Source organism: Lissotriton vulgaris, chromosome 6, assembly GCF_964263255.1.
Source record: "Lissotriton vulgaris chromosome 6, aLisVul1.2, whole genome shotgun sequence".
Classification (NCBI taxonomy): Eukaryota; Metazoa; Chordata; class Amphibia; order Caudata; family Salamandridae; genus Lissotriton; species Lissotriton vulgaris.
In genome coordinates, this window is record NC_141694.1 from 753,651,832 (window position 1) to 753,667,501 (window position 15,670).

At 47.5% G+C, this 15,670-nt stretch overlaps 1 protein-coding gene across 1 annotated transcript in view; it reads left to right on the forward strand.

The window, feature by feature from the left end:
• Positions 1-1,908: 1,908 nt before the first annotated feature.
• The window catches only part of MCM9 (minichromosome maintenance 9 homologous recombination repair factor), a 441,313-nt gene continuing 427,551 nt past the window's right edge, over positions 1,909-15,670 (forward strand). The window contains exon 1 of the mRNA XM_086926735.1: positions 1,909-2,038. The gene's annotated coding sequence lies outside the window, so the exon portion shown is untranslated. The remainder of the gene's footprint in view (positions 2,039-15,670) is intronic.

The window sequence follows — 15,670 nt, forward strand, 5'->3', positions numbered from 1 at the left end:
TTGTGAATTAAATCATTATTGTATTTGTTGGAAATATACTTGTGTATTTATTTGTGGCTAATGTTTTAAGGTTTAAATCATGGAATTGTGTTGGTGGGAGTCCCTGACTTTCAGTGGTAATTCATTAGGAGTCCACAGAAGTCAAAGGGTTAAGAAAGGTTTCTGTAGACACACACAAAGGTGCCAACCTCTTCAAGAAAAAGCTTTGAATGTGCGTGAATCACATGTGGTGCAGTCCCAGCCACAGTGCTGCATCCGTTCAAAATATTGCCAGTACACCAGAGATAACTTTCTGCTTCCTACTGTACCCTAAAACTTACTGGTTACAGAAATATCTCTGTATTAGGTACGTTAACTCTGCAAGGTATTTTAAAATTATATCTGCTTGTGACCGATTAAGTAACCCAGAACCGAAGTGCTATCATATTCAGTGGAGTTGTGAACCCCCTGCTTTAGCAGCTACAGTGAGGTGGGATTATTAATGGGCCTCTTCTGGCTGAAACTTGGCAGATAAAGGCTCATAACACGAACGGGAGGTTGAAAGAGTGGATGGATGAGTGAAAGGGAGAGGGGATGATAGATGAGTGAAAGAATGGATGGGTGATGAGAGAAGGGATGGATGAGGGAAAGGAAGGATGGAGGATGAGAAAGAAGGGATGAGTGAAAGGCACGGGATTGATGGATAAAAGAAAGGAAGGGTGGTGGATTAAAGGATAGATGGATAATGAGAGGCTGATGGATGAGAAAAAACTGAATGGGTGAATGGATGGATGAGTGAAAGCGGGTGGGTGGATGTGTTACTGAAAAAATTTATGGATCAGTGAAAGGGAGGCTGAATAGATTGACAGATAAGTGAAAGCTTGGATGAGCAAGTGAAAGGATGGATAGATGAGTGGAAGGAAAGGGTGAAAGGATGGATGGATGAGTGAAAGTGTAAATGGATGGGAGGATGACTGGATGAATGAAAGGAAGGTTGTTTGAGTGAAAAGGTGGATGAGTGAACGGAGAATGGATGGATTGAAAGGGTGGATGGATGGTGTGAAAGGGTGGATGGATGTGCGAAAGGATGGATTAATGACTGAAAGGATGGATGAGTGGGAGGGTGGATGGAGAGATGGACGAACGAAAGGATGGATGGATTTGATGGATAGGTTTGGACATGGCTAGGCAGACAGATAGTGAAACACAAAGTGATGGTTGGAATGAATGGATGACAATCTGTAAAGATGAAATAGAGGATATAGGCAGGTGGATAGAAGGGTGAATGAATAGATGGTTGGATGGAAGAAACAAGAGAACTCTTCTGGGAAGTGGCGTGATGGTTTGCTTCGTTTGCTTGGTGCCATAAGAGCTTTGGGTCGAAGTGGGGGTACTTTGCTTCTCTGGCCAGTCCCTTGAGCATAGTTGCCCTTGGTACCTTTTTCTTTGGAGGTACATTGTTTTCCATTTCCAGTGCTGCCCCACTTGGCCCTTTTGGTCACACTTCTGCCTACCCTGGGCTCTTTTTGGGACTCTGTTGCGCCTCCAGCCACATGCTCACCGCCTGCCACTAGAACTGGCACTTCCTGCTAGATCATGGGCTTCTGCCGGCCACTCGTGCCCCAAAACACACTGACGTCTTCTCAAACATTATATGTTACAGGCCTCCGCACTACTCTGCGGCTGTAGCGCTGCTTCAGATTCTGCCAGCATCTTTCGCTCCTTTTGCTATAAGCAGCTGGCTGCAGGTTTCCGGCTTACAATGTTTCAGGACACACAGTTTGGGACGTCGGTCCTCTTGCGGCTGAGCCATGTTTTCCGGGGCAGTTCGGCGACCTCTTCCGGTGCAGCGGGGTTTGTTTTCATCAGTATTGGATGGCCGTGCTGCTCGTTCCAACCAATCGCAGGAGCTTAGCGGGAGGTGCAGCCAGACAGACACTCCCAGCGCGGCGCCCTGACCTGTCAATCGCAACAAACCCAGCTTTCCCAATTATCTCTCTCTGGTTGGCGATGGTTAGAGTTGGAAGCGAAGAAAAAGAAGCCTGGTGTTCTTGGGGCGGTAGGTGAAGTTTACGCTCGGGTTTCTCCAATTTGTGAGGTTAACATCAGTGTTTCCTCTAAACAAACTCAATCGAAATTAGAGCAAAATAAATTCACGGTGTCGCTATGGGCACTTAATTTTCTTATTATTTCAAAGTTGAAGCTTGCACTTCAGTTTGTCAAACGTATGTTTGACGCTGTGCGCGTAAGTTACACAATGCTGCTTGCGAGTTAAAGTATTTGGTAATGTGATACATTTGAATGTTAAAACAATTCGCGCCACTTTGTGTGAGCCTGTGACAGCAGTGGCTAACCTTCACCGCCCATTGCGCAGCTGCTCAAAGTTGCATTGTTGCTTTCCTGTTTATTTGTGACTGGCTCGCTACATTTGATCAACATCCATCCCTCTCAAGCGAATTGCTCCTTTAGCAGGGATAATAGCGCTTTAAAAAGATAACAAAAGAAGGACTTGTTGCTGAAAACCCTGCGTAAAAATGTATCTTCATTCGCTATGCTCTTGGCTGCTGCAGGTCCCGTGTTATTTGCAGCACCTTACTCGGTGCCTGCTGTTTTTAGATAGCCAAGGGCATTTCTGCTTTCAGGGATATGTATTTGTGTGTGGCAAAATGTGAGTAACACCCCTTGATTCTGGGCAAATCACTTCATCTCCCCGTGGCTCCCCCCAAAAATGCATGTGTCCTTATATAATGTAACTGGTTAAGCGTTCCAATACCGTCGGGTCGAGTCAGCGCTATATAAATAAAACCACAAAAAACAAAGTATGAGGTCAAAGCGCTATTGGTTAAAAAGCCAAAATGGCATAGTGCTATTCAGCTGCCGTTCTTCGCACGGTTTATGTTTACTTATTCATTTACGTGTTCACGATGCAGGGCTTTCACAAAGTCTGCAGAGCAGGCAAGTGCCTAGATGTTTTCTAAACGTGCACGTTCATGGTTTACAGTGGAAAGCACTGGCAGATTATTGTTGTGGCTGTCAGACAACCAGAACTGGCAATGCCCAAGGCCAGCAGGCACGAGGCTGCCTAAAGGGCTCTCTCTTTACAAGACCCACGGGAAGTGCAGGGCTGGAAAGCAACAAGATTGGTATAGTGCAAGGGCGTTATCACAGTCAACTTTTAATGGCTGGCATTATGCCTGACTGGCAAGCTCTGTGCCCGCCGGTATTGCAAAGGGGCCATGGCTGGTATTGACGACTGCTGGCAGATCGCAATGTTGTCTCCATTGCCAGAAGTTTGCAAGTAAAGCAGAGAGGGATTAGGGCTGCGCAAGGCCACGTTTGCACACAAATGCCTCTAGGGCTTATGGTGTGAGGGGCAGCTTGAAGGACTTTTTGTGCAATGCTGTTTATGCAAAGCTACCTGTTGGCTCTCTGCGCAAGGCAATCTCTTTACATTTATCAATGTATAATCACAATTGATACTCCAGGGAATAGCAAATATGGAGGGAAAACGAAGAAATCCTCCATCGTGTGTGCTTACTCTCCTGGTCAGTATGTGGTGTTTGTTTACAATAAAGGACGCCAAGCCCTCATTCACCCTAGCGTGGATGTTTCATGATAGGGCCGGCTTTTCACTCACACTATATATCTTTGCTTCGAGTGGGCTCAATCGCTTCAATGAAGGAGTATTACAAGTTGAGATGGTTTTATTATGGAAACTATCCCAGAAATGGAATCTAAAATTAACTAGATGCCCGTCGTAGACTTCGCTATGGCTGCCTCCTAGTAAGGGAAACAACAAATAGGGGAAATTACAGTGACAGCAGTAACCAGAGTGGAGTCACTAAATGTGGGAGTAAAGACGTCTGACCCGTTGTGAGTGATTTGAGTGCATCATCAGGCCAGGAGCCGAGGAGACTGGGATGCTCCACAGCTGAGACAGTTAAGGATGCCACTACTTTCTAAGGCCTGGGTAATGGTTGAGGATGTACAAACATGCACAAGTGCAAATGTTTGTGTTGTAATTCCCATGCTTCGGTGTGTATGCATGTGTGCACATTTTTGTATGTGTGTATTCCTCTGTGCCTGGCATTGAATTCCTCCCTTACAGATGGTGTTGCTTCTAATAAGCTAAGCCGGGTGTCCGAGATCACCAGATGTTTCTGGTACCCTCCATCATAAGAGGTTAATCTCTGGCACTATTGTGTCCAATCCTGGCATAATTGTGACCGTGAGATAATAGCAGTCACCCTTCACATATTTTAGGCATTATGGTCTTGTGTGGGAAACTGGCAGCCATTTTTGATATGTTGGGGACGCTCGTCTTTGGAAAGGAGGGGCTGAGGAGCGAGTGAAGAGCTCCCTGGCTGCAGCACCGCTGGTCGCCCTACCGGGGTGAAGGCTGCCGCTGCCACTGCTGATCCAGCGCTATCAGCGCTACCAAAACACAGGGACTACATCCCCCACCCTGCTTTGCGGCAGAAGCCGCCCACGCAACTTCCGCGCCCGGAGGCGCTACATCTGGGAGGCAAGACCCGGCGAAGTGGGGACGCTCGTCTTTGGAAAGGAGGGGCTGAGGGGCTGAGGAGCGAGTGAAGAGCTCCCTGGCTGCAGCACCGCTGGTCGCCCTACCGGGGTGAAGGCTGCCGCTGCCACTGCTGATCCAGCGCTATCAGCGCTACCAAAACACAGGGACTACATCCCCCACCCTGCTTTGCGGCAGAAGCCGCCCACGCAACTTCCGCGCCCGGAGGCGCTACATCTGGGAGGCAAGACCCGGCGGAGTGGGGACGCTCGTCTTTGGAAAGGAGGGGCTGAGGGGCTGAGGAGCGAGTGAAGAGCTCCCTGGCTGCAGCACCGCTGGTCGCCCTACCGGGGTGAAGGCTGCCGCTGCCACTGCTGATCCAGCGCTGTCAGCGCTACCAAAACACAGGGACTACATCCCCCACCCTGCTTTGCGGCAGAAGCCGCCCACGCAACTTCCGCGCCCGGAGGCGCTACATCTGGGAGGCAAGACCCCGCGTCGCGGGATCGCGCGCGGGACGCGCCGGGAGAAGCCCGGGACAAGGGTGGGGCCATCTGCGGCCATCAGAGGACCTGAGGAGGACGGGGCGGGCCACCCCCCTCGGCTTTCACACCTGTTACTACATCACGAAGGTAAAGCTGATGGTACTCCCTTATAATCATGACTTCTAAAGTGGTCCACCCAGCAAGCGTAGCAGGTACTGGGCAAAAGTTCTCTTGGTTAGACGAGCTAAACCTCTTATGTCAAACCACCTATGCACCATCAGAAACCCCCCTGTCGCCTAAAAGCGACATCATACTATCAGTTGAGTCCACTCTTTCGGAGCAGCCCACAATACTCAACAAAACTTGTAGTCCCCATATCGCACCCCCCCAGGTTTCATCGGCGAAAAGGACTCAAACACCGCCTCCAGGCTCACACATTGTTAATTCTCCAACGTTTCCACCGACTGCTGAGCCCCAAGATCCTGTAAGCCCTCCTATACACCCGCATATATTACCGCTCATAGAACAACTGCTTAGCTCTCTGATAGCCCCGCTGTTGGAAAAAATTAACTTGTTAGGGGATAGGCTTACTGGTTTAGAGTCAGCCATCAAGTCAAATTTGTCGGCTGACAAACACTGTGACACATTCAACCTTCCAAAGTCACCTCCTACTCACGAAGACTTTAAACCATCTGTACGGGATAAAAGCTGCCAAAAACTATTAACTGGCCCTAGTACAGTGGGGCAAAAAGTAACCAAACACTCTCCAAGTGTCTCCTTTCCCCAGTTGACCACACCTAGAGCTGTTCAAAATAAGACTAATTCAATCCATCTACCACCAGAAGCGGCCCCATTCGTGTGTATACTTGCTGGCGTCCCTGCTCTTCCACCTGGAAAAATTGAGAGCCAACATGACTTACTTAACAAAACCAAATTCTGGCTGTCAAAAAATAGGCCACTGCCTCGTCACCTATATGGAGCAATAAGGAGCGTCAGGAGGGTGGACTGGCTGGGTTCTCTTCATAAGGATCTTCCTGGGGACCTGGTACTCGTGAGATTCAGAGACACAAACATTGTCCCTTACTTGAAATCCTGGCCGCCACAAGAGACAGACGGCCCAATATCTATATGGGACTTATATGACTTCTATCCCTCAATCCCTGGTTTTCCCCCTTTTTCTAAATCATACCCTACATGATCGGTCTACATCATGATCTTTTTGGGAAATACTGGGAGTAGTATTAACTAATTCTAACCCCCATTTTTTACCATCTTAACCCGGGGGTAGAAGGGAACAAATTATGCTTGGGATCCTGTCCTACTGTTTTTTGGATTAGATTGGACGTAGCAATCATGGAGTGATGTTGAACTTCGCAAGGTCCTACCTAAATTGACTCCTCTTTTTAGATTTTTTAATCTTTTTAATCTTTTATTTAAGTTGACACTGGTTCTTTTGATTTTTCTTTTAAATGATAATCATCTTTTTCTTTACCTTTTTTATTTGAATGAAATTGTCTAAATGTACTGTATTATTTTTTCTGTTACTGTATGCTTATATGATATTCTCTTGTAATATCGAATAAAGCTTATTTGATTTGATTTGATTTGATATGTTGTGACCATCATGGAGTGAATTGTGGCCATCCCTGGCATAATGGTGGCCGGTAGTGAAATATTGTGTTCATCCTGGTCATGATATGCAACCTTTGCATAACCATGGATCTGACAATAGTGAACATTATCGCCATATTTTAGGCATTCTTGGGATTATGGTAGACATCCATGTCATTTGATCGTAATACCTGGGTATCTAGGGCAGAACCTTTATGTGAGGCATTTGTATATTTGATTAATTAATTAACACATATGCTTCTTTCAGAAAAAGCAAGCTTTTCTTTGGAAAATTGAGTTTGTTTAGTCAAAAAGAAAAGTCGTATTTGATATAGAAAAAATATACGTTTGAAAGCGTTTTAAAGCAGGTTTTCGAATAATAATTCAGGTTGAGTTAGGAAGATTTATTGCTGTGGTCTTGTCTGTTGTACTAGAGAGCACTTGCTGTTTCAGGTTGTTATTTTATTACTCAAGTTTAGGCATTCAGAGTGTTAATGCTTCCTGACATTTCTGCTAGTTACCCTGTCTGAGGCGCTGGGATGATCACTATTGATATGTGTTAGACCTAGCACCTTGGCGTGGGTCTCCCTTCCATTTGTTGCTGTTGCCTCATGTGCTTTTGCTGGTTATAGATGCTTTGGGCACTGTGCCACTGCTGTCCAGTGCCACAGTGCAAGTGCTCCCCCCTATGGTAAATTGATGTATGGATTAGTGACTCCATGACTGGTTGTGCCACCCACATAAGCAGTCTGTGAAAGTGTCTCAGGTCTGCCATTGCAGAGCCTGTGTGCAGTCTGGTACTGCCATGTTGACTGGGCAAGTGCACCCACTTGCCAGTCCCTAAACCTTCCCTTTTCTGCATATTAGTCGCCCCTATGGTAGGCCCACGGGCAGGGTGCATTGTATGTAAAAAGTAGGACAAGCCCTGATGTGTGTGGCATGTCCTAATAGTGGATTACAGCCATTTTCATTTTTCACTATTGCAAGGCTAACTGTTCCCCATAGGCCAGAATGGGCAGTTTGATTATAACATCTTATAATCCTAACGGACTCAGGGAACTATGTCGAAATTCGTGTTTAGTATGCCTGAACTCAGAATGATAAAATACATCTTTTAGTGATGTTAGTTTTAACATTCTGTGTTTGAAAATACCACTTTTAGAAAGTAGGTATTTTCTTCTCTAACCACCCAAGCCTGCCTCTGCTAGGTTGTTTATTCCTTGTCTGGAGTTTGAGTGACAGCGGCTGGGGGATTCAAGGAGACAGGGTGAGTCAGCACAGGGCTGAATAGAGAGAACTGAATGTAGATGGGTGGGAGGAGTTGCACCTGGGACCTGAATAGGGCTGCCCCTTCCCTCCACAATGCTGGCTCCACCTCCTGTGGTGCGTCTGATGTCCCTGGCCTACACTGTGAAAGGAAAGAAGGAGTCTTGTCAACAAAGTGCTCCAGGACTGACCACAACTGGTTTGGACTAGGCAAATGCCTCTCTGCCTTCAGAGAACAAAGAGAAAATGAGTATAAAAGTGGGGTTCCAGACCCCAGAGAATTAGATCACTTATGGGAAACAAGAAGAAACCTTTGCTGAGGAGAGGAACCAGAGAAACCGAGAAAGAGACTATCCCCAAGCTGAGTGCTGTCTGGGGGATTGTCCTGCAGTGGTTGCCGGACTGCCAAAGAAAGGAGAAAGGACTTTGTGCTACTTCCATTCAACTTGTGAAGGATCTTCAAGGGCTTGAGATAGATGCCTCCTACTGAAGTCTCAGGGACAACAGACTTCACAAACCAGCTCCCTAAGAGTTCTTTTGAAGTGTCTGCTGTTGTGTTGGGACTTCTGAAGCACTGCGTGTCGCAAGGAGCTGGAAGCGCGACTCAGGAAGAAGCATGTCGCCGCCTCAGCCGCTGTCGACGCATCACTAAAGAAGGGTGTTGTCACTTTGCAGCGCAGAAGCGCCTCGCATTGCCGGAGAAGAAGATCGACGAGGCATCAGACGCCGCATCATCATCGGAGAGCCGTGTCGCAGGGCCTGTCGCTGCTCAGAAGAATCGTTGAGTCATGCACGGCCGTCGGGCGTGCACGCATCGTGTCTCATCAAGGAGAAGACACCATTTTTGTTTCATTGCACCGGATCTTCATCGCATCACAGTGCTGCTGGTTGCATCGCCACGGTAGCACAGTAAGAAACCAACGCATAACCTCCTCATGCCGAGAAGAATCAACGCATCCCCTACGCATTAGTAGGGACCCAACGCATCACCGTTCTTGCGTGTAAGGAACCAACGCATCACCTTCCCTGCAACACTTTCGTTGTATAGCGTTACGGATCCAAAGGTACATTGAACTCAAAGTGTCGCATTTTACATCTAAAGAGAACTAAGCTATATCTACCATTTTTAAGTACAGTATTGTGGATTTTTGTTGTTTGTGGTCTTGTGTAAGTCTATATAAAGATACTTATTTTTGATATACAATTTGTGTGGTGTCCATCTGTGGTGTTGTCACTGGGTTACTGTATGTGTTCACAAATGCTTTACACACTGCCTCTGAGATAAGCTTGTCTGCTTGTGCCAAGCTACTAAGTGGGTGAGCAGGGGTTATTTTAGGAGTGTAACCCCTCACCCTGACTAGACGCAAGGGTCCCTATTCGGTCAAAGTACCTACCTCTGCCAACTAGAGACCCCCAAATCTAACAATATGCCTTTGTGCTGTGGTTACTACTGTAATATTATCCGGAATAGTTACTATTGTCACAATTATCAAATTTGTTTATAGCTCAGGATGATTTTTCCCTGATCATAAGTAGCTCTTATTGTAGACAAGGTTGGACACCCCTAGTCTAACCCAAAGGGGTCTAGAACTTTCATCCAAATTGAAGCTCATATTAGGTCAGCCCTATTTTAAACAAGTTACCCATATCAGAACCCTGTGTATATCGGCTTATAAGGATTGGAGCAGCAAGCATCTCTGCCAACTTTTACTGAGGGAAAAAAGAGCGATTACAAGGGCAACAGCTAGTAAGTACACTGTTCTCCTGGATTTACATAACGTTTTCAAATTAATCATTTTATCGCAGAGGAGTGATGCTTCAAGTGGTTTGTTATTTTAGATTATTATATTTGTTAATTGTGTTCTTTACATATTTTTTTTGTGGATTTTTTTATTGTTTTGACTTAAAGCAAACTTACATGTTGTCAGGCAAGACCATAATTACACAGTGATGATTTAGTTACGTAGTATTCCTTAGTATAAGATGTAGACCCAATATAGGAGGCAACATTACAGTTCCTACATTACTTTGAGCTATTCCCCCTATGGTCCCTACTTCAATCCCCGTTACCTTCGTCGTCCGAACTAGTAATGCCCGCTTCTGGCAGTGGGTCGCATATTTACCCCCTAAACACGTTCCAAGGAGTCCAGATCTTATTCCATTTGCGTGGACTCGCCCTGGCTGTGTGAACTGCGCGCTCGGTAATCATCACCATGTCCATATTTTTACACCACTGTGCCAATGTAGGTCGTTCTATCGCGCCCCACTTTTGTGCTATATCTCTCTTCGCTACCATCATGCCTATTATGCCCCACATTAGACCGTGTCTGGATAGATCTTTTGGGTCCCATATATTCAAGATACATTTACGTGGTTCAGGTATGATGGAGATCTCTAGCGTCTGTGATATAGTGCGCATCACCTGCCGCCAGTATTCAGTTATAATGGGGAATTCCCAGAGGGTGTGGATAAGTGTACCTTACTCCCCACATCCGCGAAGACAGTAGGGATGCTGAGCCTGCTGTAGCCTGTGTAACATGGTTCTAGTGTAGTATATCAGATTTAGGATTTTGAGCTGTACCAGGCGAAACTTGGCCGAGATTCCCACCTCTCTTGGTGACGCCAGCGCTTCATTCCATTCCAAAGCGTCCATGTCCCCCAATTCCTCCACCCATTTTTAGGGCTCTGCATGCTAATTGGTCCTTGCAGTGCTGTGTTTCTAGTAGCCTTCACGCAATAGGCCATATGGATTTCAGTTTGTGCACTTCCTGCATATTCTGTGCTGTTACGCGCAGGGGAGTGCAATAAATTGTCAATTACAAGCTGTCGGGGTGCCGCGGTAATTGAACCCAGATGTTCGGGGCGCGTTCACCAGTCTGCAGTGAGTTTGGTGGGCGCGTGTTCGTCTGCATCCTTTCATGTGTAAGTGTTGGCCTTTGAAGAGCTGGCTTGGTCGTGCGCCGACAATGAGACACACAGTCTTAATTACCCCAAAAAGTATGTAAGTGCGTTTGTATTGGAGACAGTAACGTCCAGGTACGAAACGGAATTCTTTTCACTGACTTACGAACAGTCCCACATTTTGCCGCATTCTCCTCATCTCATCAAAGGGGCTCATGTCTTGTTCAGCAACAAAACCAAACCTCTGAGAGCAGGAATGTGTTTCTGCATGGAGGGTCCGAGCAGCCAAGTTGCAACAGTTGTGCTTGTGTGACTAACCTTGGGCCTCATGACAAGTAGGTTGATTTTAGGTGCAGGGATACACAGGCACTGCTCACACACACAGACACTGTTGACACACACGGACACTGCTCACACACACAGGCACTTCTCACACACACAGGCACTTCTCACACACACACAGGCACTTCTCACACACACCGGCACTTCTCACACACACAGGCACTTCTCACACACAGGCACTTCTCACACACAGGCACTTCTCACACACAGGCACTTCTCGCACACACAGACACTGCTCGCACACACAGACACTGCTCGCACACACAGACACTGCTCGCACACACAGACACTGCTCGCACACACAGACACTGCTCGCACACACAGACACTGCTCGCACACACAGACACTGCTCGCACACACAGGCACTTCTCACACACACAGGCACTTCTCACACACACACAGGCACTTCTCACACACACCGGCACTTCTCACACACACAGGCACTTCTCACACACAGGCACTTCTCGCACACAGACACTGCTCGCACACACAGACACTGCTCGCACACACAGACACTGCTCGCACACACAGACACTGCTCGCACACACAGACACTGCTCGCACACACAGACACTGCTCGCACACACAGACACTGCTCGCACACACAGACACTGCTCGCACACACAGACACTGTTTGCACACACAGGCACTACATACACACACAGGCTGCTCACACACACCGGCACTGCGCGCACACATAGGCACTGTTCACACACACAGGCAGTACATACACACACAGGCTGCTCACACACACCGGCCCTGCGCGCACACATAGGCACTGTTCACACACACAGGCACTACATACACACACCGGCACTGCTCACACACACCGGCACTGCTCACACACACCGGCACTGCTCACACACACAGACACTGTTCACACACACAGACACTGTTCACACACACAGGCACTACATACACACACAGGCACTGCGCGCACACATAGGCACTGGTCACAGTGACTGCAGTGTGTGAGTGTGCAGGGTAAACAATGTGAGTGTGCAGGGTGAACAGTGTGTAGTGAGTGCAGAGTGAGTGCGAGTGTGACTGTGAGTGCAGAGTGAGTGCGAGAGTGACTGTGAGTGCAGAGTGAGTGCGAGAGTGACTGTGAGTGCAGGGTGAATGCGAGAGTGACAGTGAGTGCAGAGTGAGTGCGAGAGTGACAGTGAGTGCAGAGTGAGTGTGAGTGCAGACTGAGTGCAGAGTGAGTGTGTGCAGAGTGAGTGTGAGAGCAACAGTGAGTGCAGAGTAAGTGCAGAATAACAGTGACTGCAGAGTGACAGTGAGTGCAGAGTGAGTGCGAGTGACAGTGAGTGCATCCACCAATTAATATTGTACCTATCGCACTATGCTGCACTTTACCTTTTAAAGATAATGCGTTAAAGTGCAGCATGCCACCATTGATAACATTCCAATCCAACACACATATCTCCAACACACACCACATGCTTCCACTCCAAAACACATGCCTAAAACACATTGCCATTTACAATGCCATTATCTCTAACTCAAACAAACCCGAGTCCTAATGCATTCCTAATGCTTGTTCTCTTAGTTTTTATGTAGGGTATGGTAGGTTATTGATCAGTTTGCGATATGTAAGGGAAGTGGCGCTATGCTGCATGTAGTCGGTGAGCAGGCGGTCCTCTAACAGAGAGGCCACTGGGATTTCAGTGTCTGCCGGTATTGCCATTAATAAAGCATGTCTAATTTGTACGTATCTATAAGCTTCGTTCGGTCCTAGTTCATATTGTTGCTGTAGTTGGGTGAATGGAACCACAGTCCCCTTGTCCCATAAATCTCCCACCGTGGAGATCCCAATATTGTCTCATTGTGTAAAACCTTTACTACGTCTCAGTTGCCCCAGTTCTTTGGTGTCCTATAATGGGGTAAGTCTAGTGATGACTCCTTTCCAGCCCAGTTTCGCCTGCGCTATGTGCCATATTGTGGCCGATTGTTTTGTGGGTCCTATCAATTTAGCCACCATACCTTTGTTATAGAGCACCGTCAGCATATTGTTTGTGCCCATCTGTGTTCTGTCGGCCTTCTAAGCTTGGTCGTCCTGTGGAGCATAGATCCATTGATTGATGTTTTTTAAGTTGCGTTGCCCAGTAATACATTTGTAAGTTTGGCAGTGCAATCCCCCCTTCGTACCAGCTCCTGTTCATCTTGATGTGTGCGATGCGCGCTGGGCGGTTACCCCATAGTAGATTTGACACCAGTGCCGTCACCTGTTGGAAATACCGCGGCGGCACCAAATATGGTGTGTTATCAAGTGCATAGAGGAACCTCGGGAGAGCCATCATTTTGTATAGTGCTGCTCTACCCAGGAGCGTCAGGGGTAGAGATGCCCAGTGTTTCACATCGTTCCTTAGTCGTTCTAGGGCCGGTTTTAGGTTTTTATCAAAGAACTCCGTTGGGTTGTTGGTGATGTATATACCAAGGTATTTATAGGAGTCTACTGCTAGCATAAGTGGGCAATCAGAGGCTAGTGTGACTTCTGGTCCTTACAGAACGTATAATACAGATTTTGACCAGTTTATTGTATAACCTGATAATTTCCCATGGGTGTCACAGAGGGTTAGAAGCGCTTGTATGCTTCGTTCCGGGTCCATCGGGTATACCAGCATGTCATCTGCGTAAAGTGAGAGACGGTCTTCCCATCCCTGCCCCCAGCTAATCCCTTTCAGCAATGGGGTTGCTCTAATCAGGGTCGCTAGTGGTTCTAAAACCAGCGCAAACAGTAGGGTTGACAGGGGACCCCCTTGATGTGTCCCCCTTGCCAGCTGCATTGTGTGAGAGATGTGGCCGTTGGCTGTGATTTGGGCTATCGGGTTGGTGTACAGGAGGCGTACCCATGCTATAAATTTAGGGCCAAACCCCATATGCGACTGGACTGCAAAGAGATATTGCCATTCTACCATGTCGAATGCCATTTTTGCATCCAATGATAGTAACGCTGCTGGCTCCGATAGCAACGGAGCCCGCGCCAGTACCCCATGGACTCGTCTAAGATTAAGAGCAGTGTTTCTGTTAGGCATAAAGCCTGATTGGTCCGGGTGGATCAGCTTCGGGAGGTGGGATATCAGCCTATTAGCTAGGAGTTTCGCCAAGATTTTCGCTTCTGCATTTAGCAGAGATATCGGGCGGTAGGATGTGCATTCCTCCGGTGGTTTCCCGGGCTTCGGAATTACCACAATCGTTGCGGTTCGTTGATCTAATGGGAGTTCGGTATGTACCAGACTCTCGGTGTACATTGCCAGCAGTGGTGCGCTAAGTGTGTCAGACATGAGTTAGTACCACTCTATGGGAATGCCGTTAGGCCCCAGAGCTTTACCGGATTGTATCACATGTATAGCTAACTGTATTTCGTCCACCGTGAGGTCTGCCTCCAGTTCATCAACTGCTTCCGGTGTGAGTGTTTGGGTTGTGATGTGCCTGAGGGAGTCTAGTGCCGCTTCCTCCGTTACTGCTCTGTCTGGGGTGTAGACTGTGTCGAAGTATTCTACTAGTATGTTTACTATCTCCTCGGGGCGTATTTGAAGTATTCTCCCCGTCGTGTACAGCTGCTGAATTCCTTTAGTACTACCCCCCCCCCCCCTCTTGTCCAACCAGGCTAACATTTTCCCAGCCTTATCACCCACATCGTATATTCTGTTTGTGGTTGCTGCAATGTTGTCGATTGTTTGTCGTTTTAGATGGTCCCTATACTGCTGTTGTCGTAGCTGCAGGGTGTGTGTGGAATCTGGCGCGGGATCCGCCATATGTGCTACATTCGCTGCGTGTAATGCCAACTCTAACTCTGACAGTTCTCGCCGCTGCGCTCGTTTATATCCGGTGATGGATGTAATTGCTTGTCCTCGAAGGACCGTCTTGTATGCTTCCAAAAGAATCGAGGTAGAGGCTACCGAGGTGGTGTTTTCGTCGAAGTAGTGTTTGGTTGTTGTCTTAAGTTCTTTTTCAATTTTGGGGATCTTGAAATATGCAGGATATATGGGATATATTCTCTTACGTGACTTCTCTTGGCAGGAGAGAGTTAACAATATCGGGGAGTGGTCTGATATACCCCTGGTTTGTATGTCTATGGTATCTATGTGTTTTAGGCCGTTTCCTAACATCAGGAAGTAGTCTATTCCTGACAGACTATTGTGTACCTTGGAGTGATAAGTGTATTGGTTCGTAGTGGGGTGTATGTGTCTCCAAACATCTATCAGTCCCATTGCTTCTAGGAAGCCCTGGAATCGGGAGGGTCCAGGTGCCTGTGCCTGAGCTGGGAACCTGTCTATTGTTGTATTAAAGTCTCCCCCTATAATTATGTCTCCTGTTGGTAGACCCAAGAGAAATTCTCAGAGGGCTGGTAGTGCCACCGATTGGAGCGCTGGAGGTATGTAGACTGATACAATATTTAGCAACCTGCCTTCCCACTGTCCTTGGATTGCTGCAAAACGTCCCTGGTCATCCACCCTTGTTTGTAGAACAAGAAACAGGGAGGTCTTTCTCACCAGGATACCCGTTCCACTCGAGCCCGAGGTGAAGTCGGAGTGTACTGCCATTTTGTAGCCCCG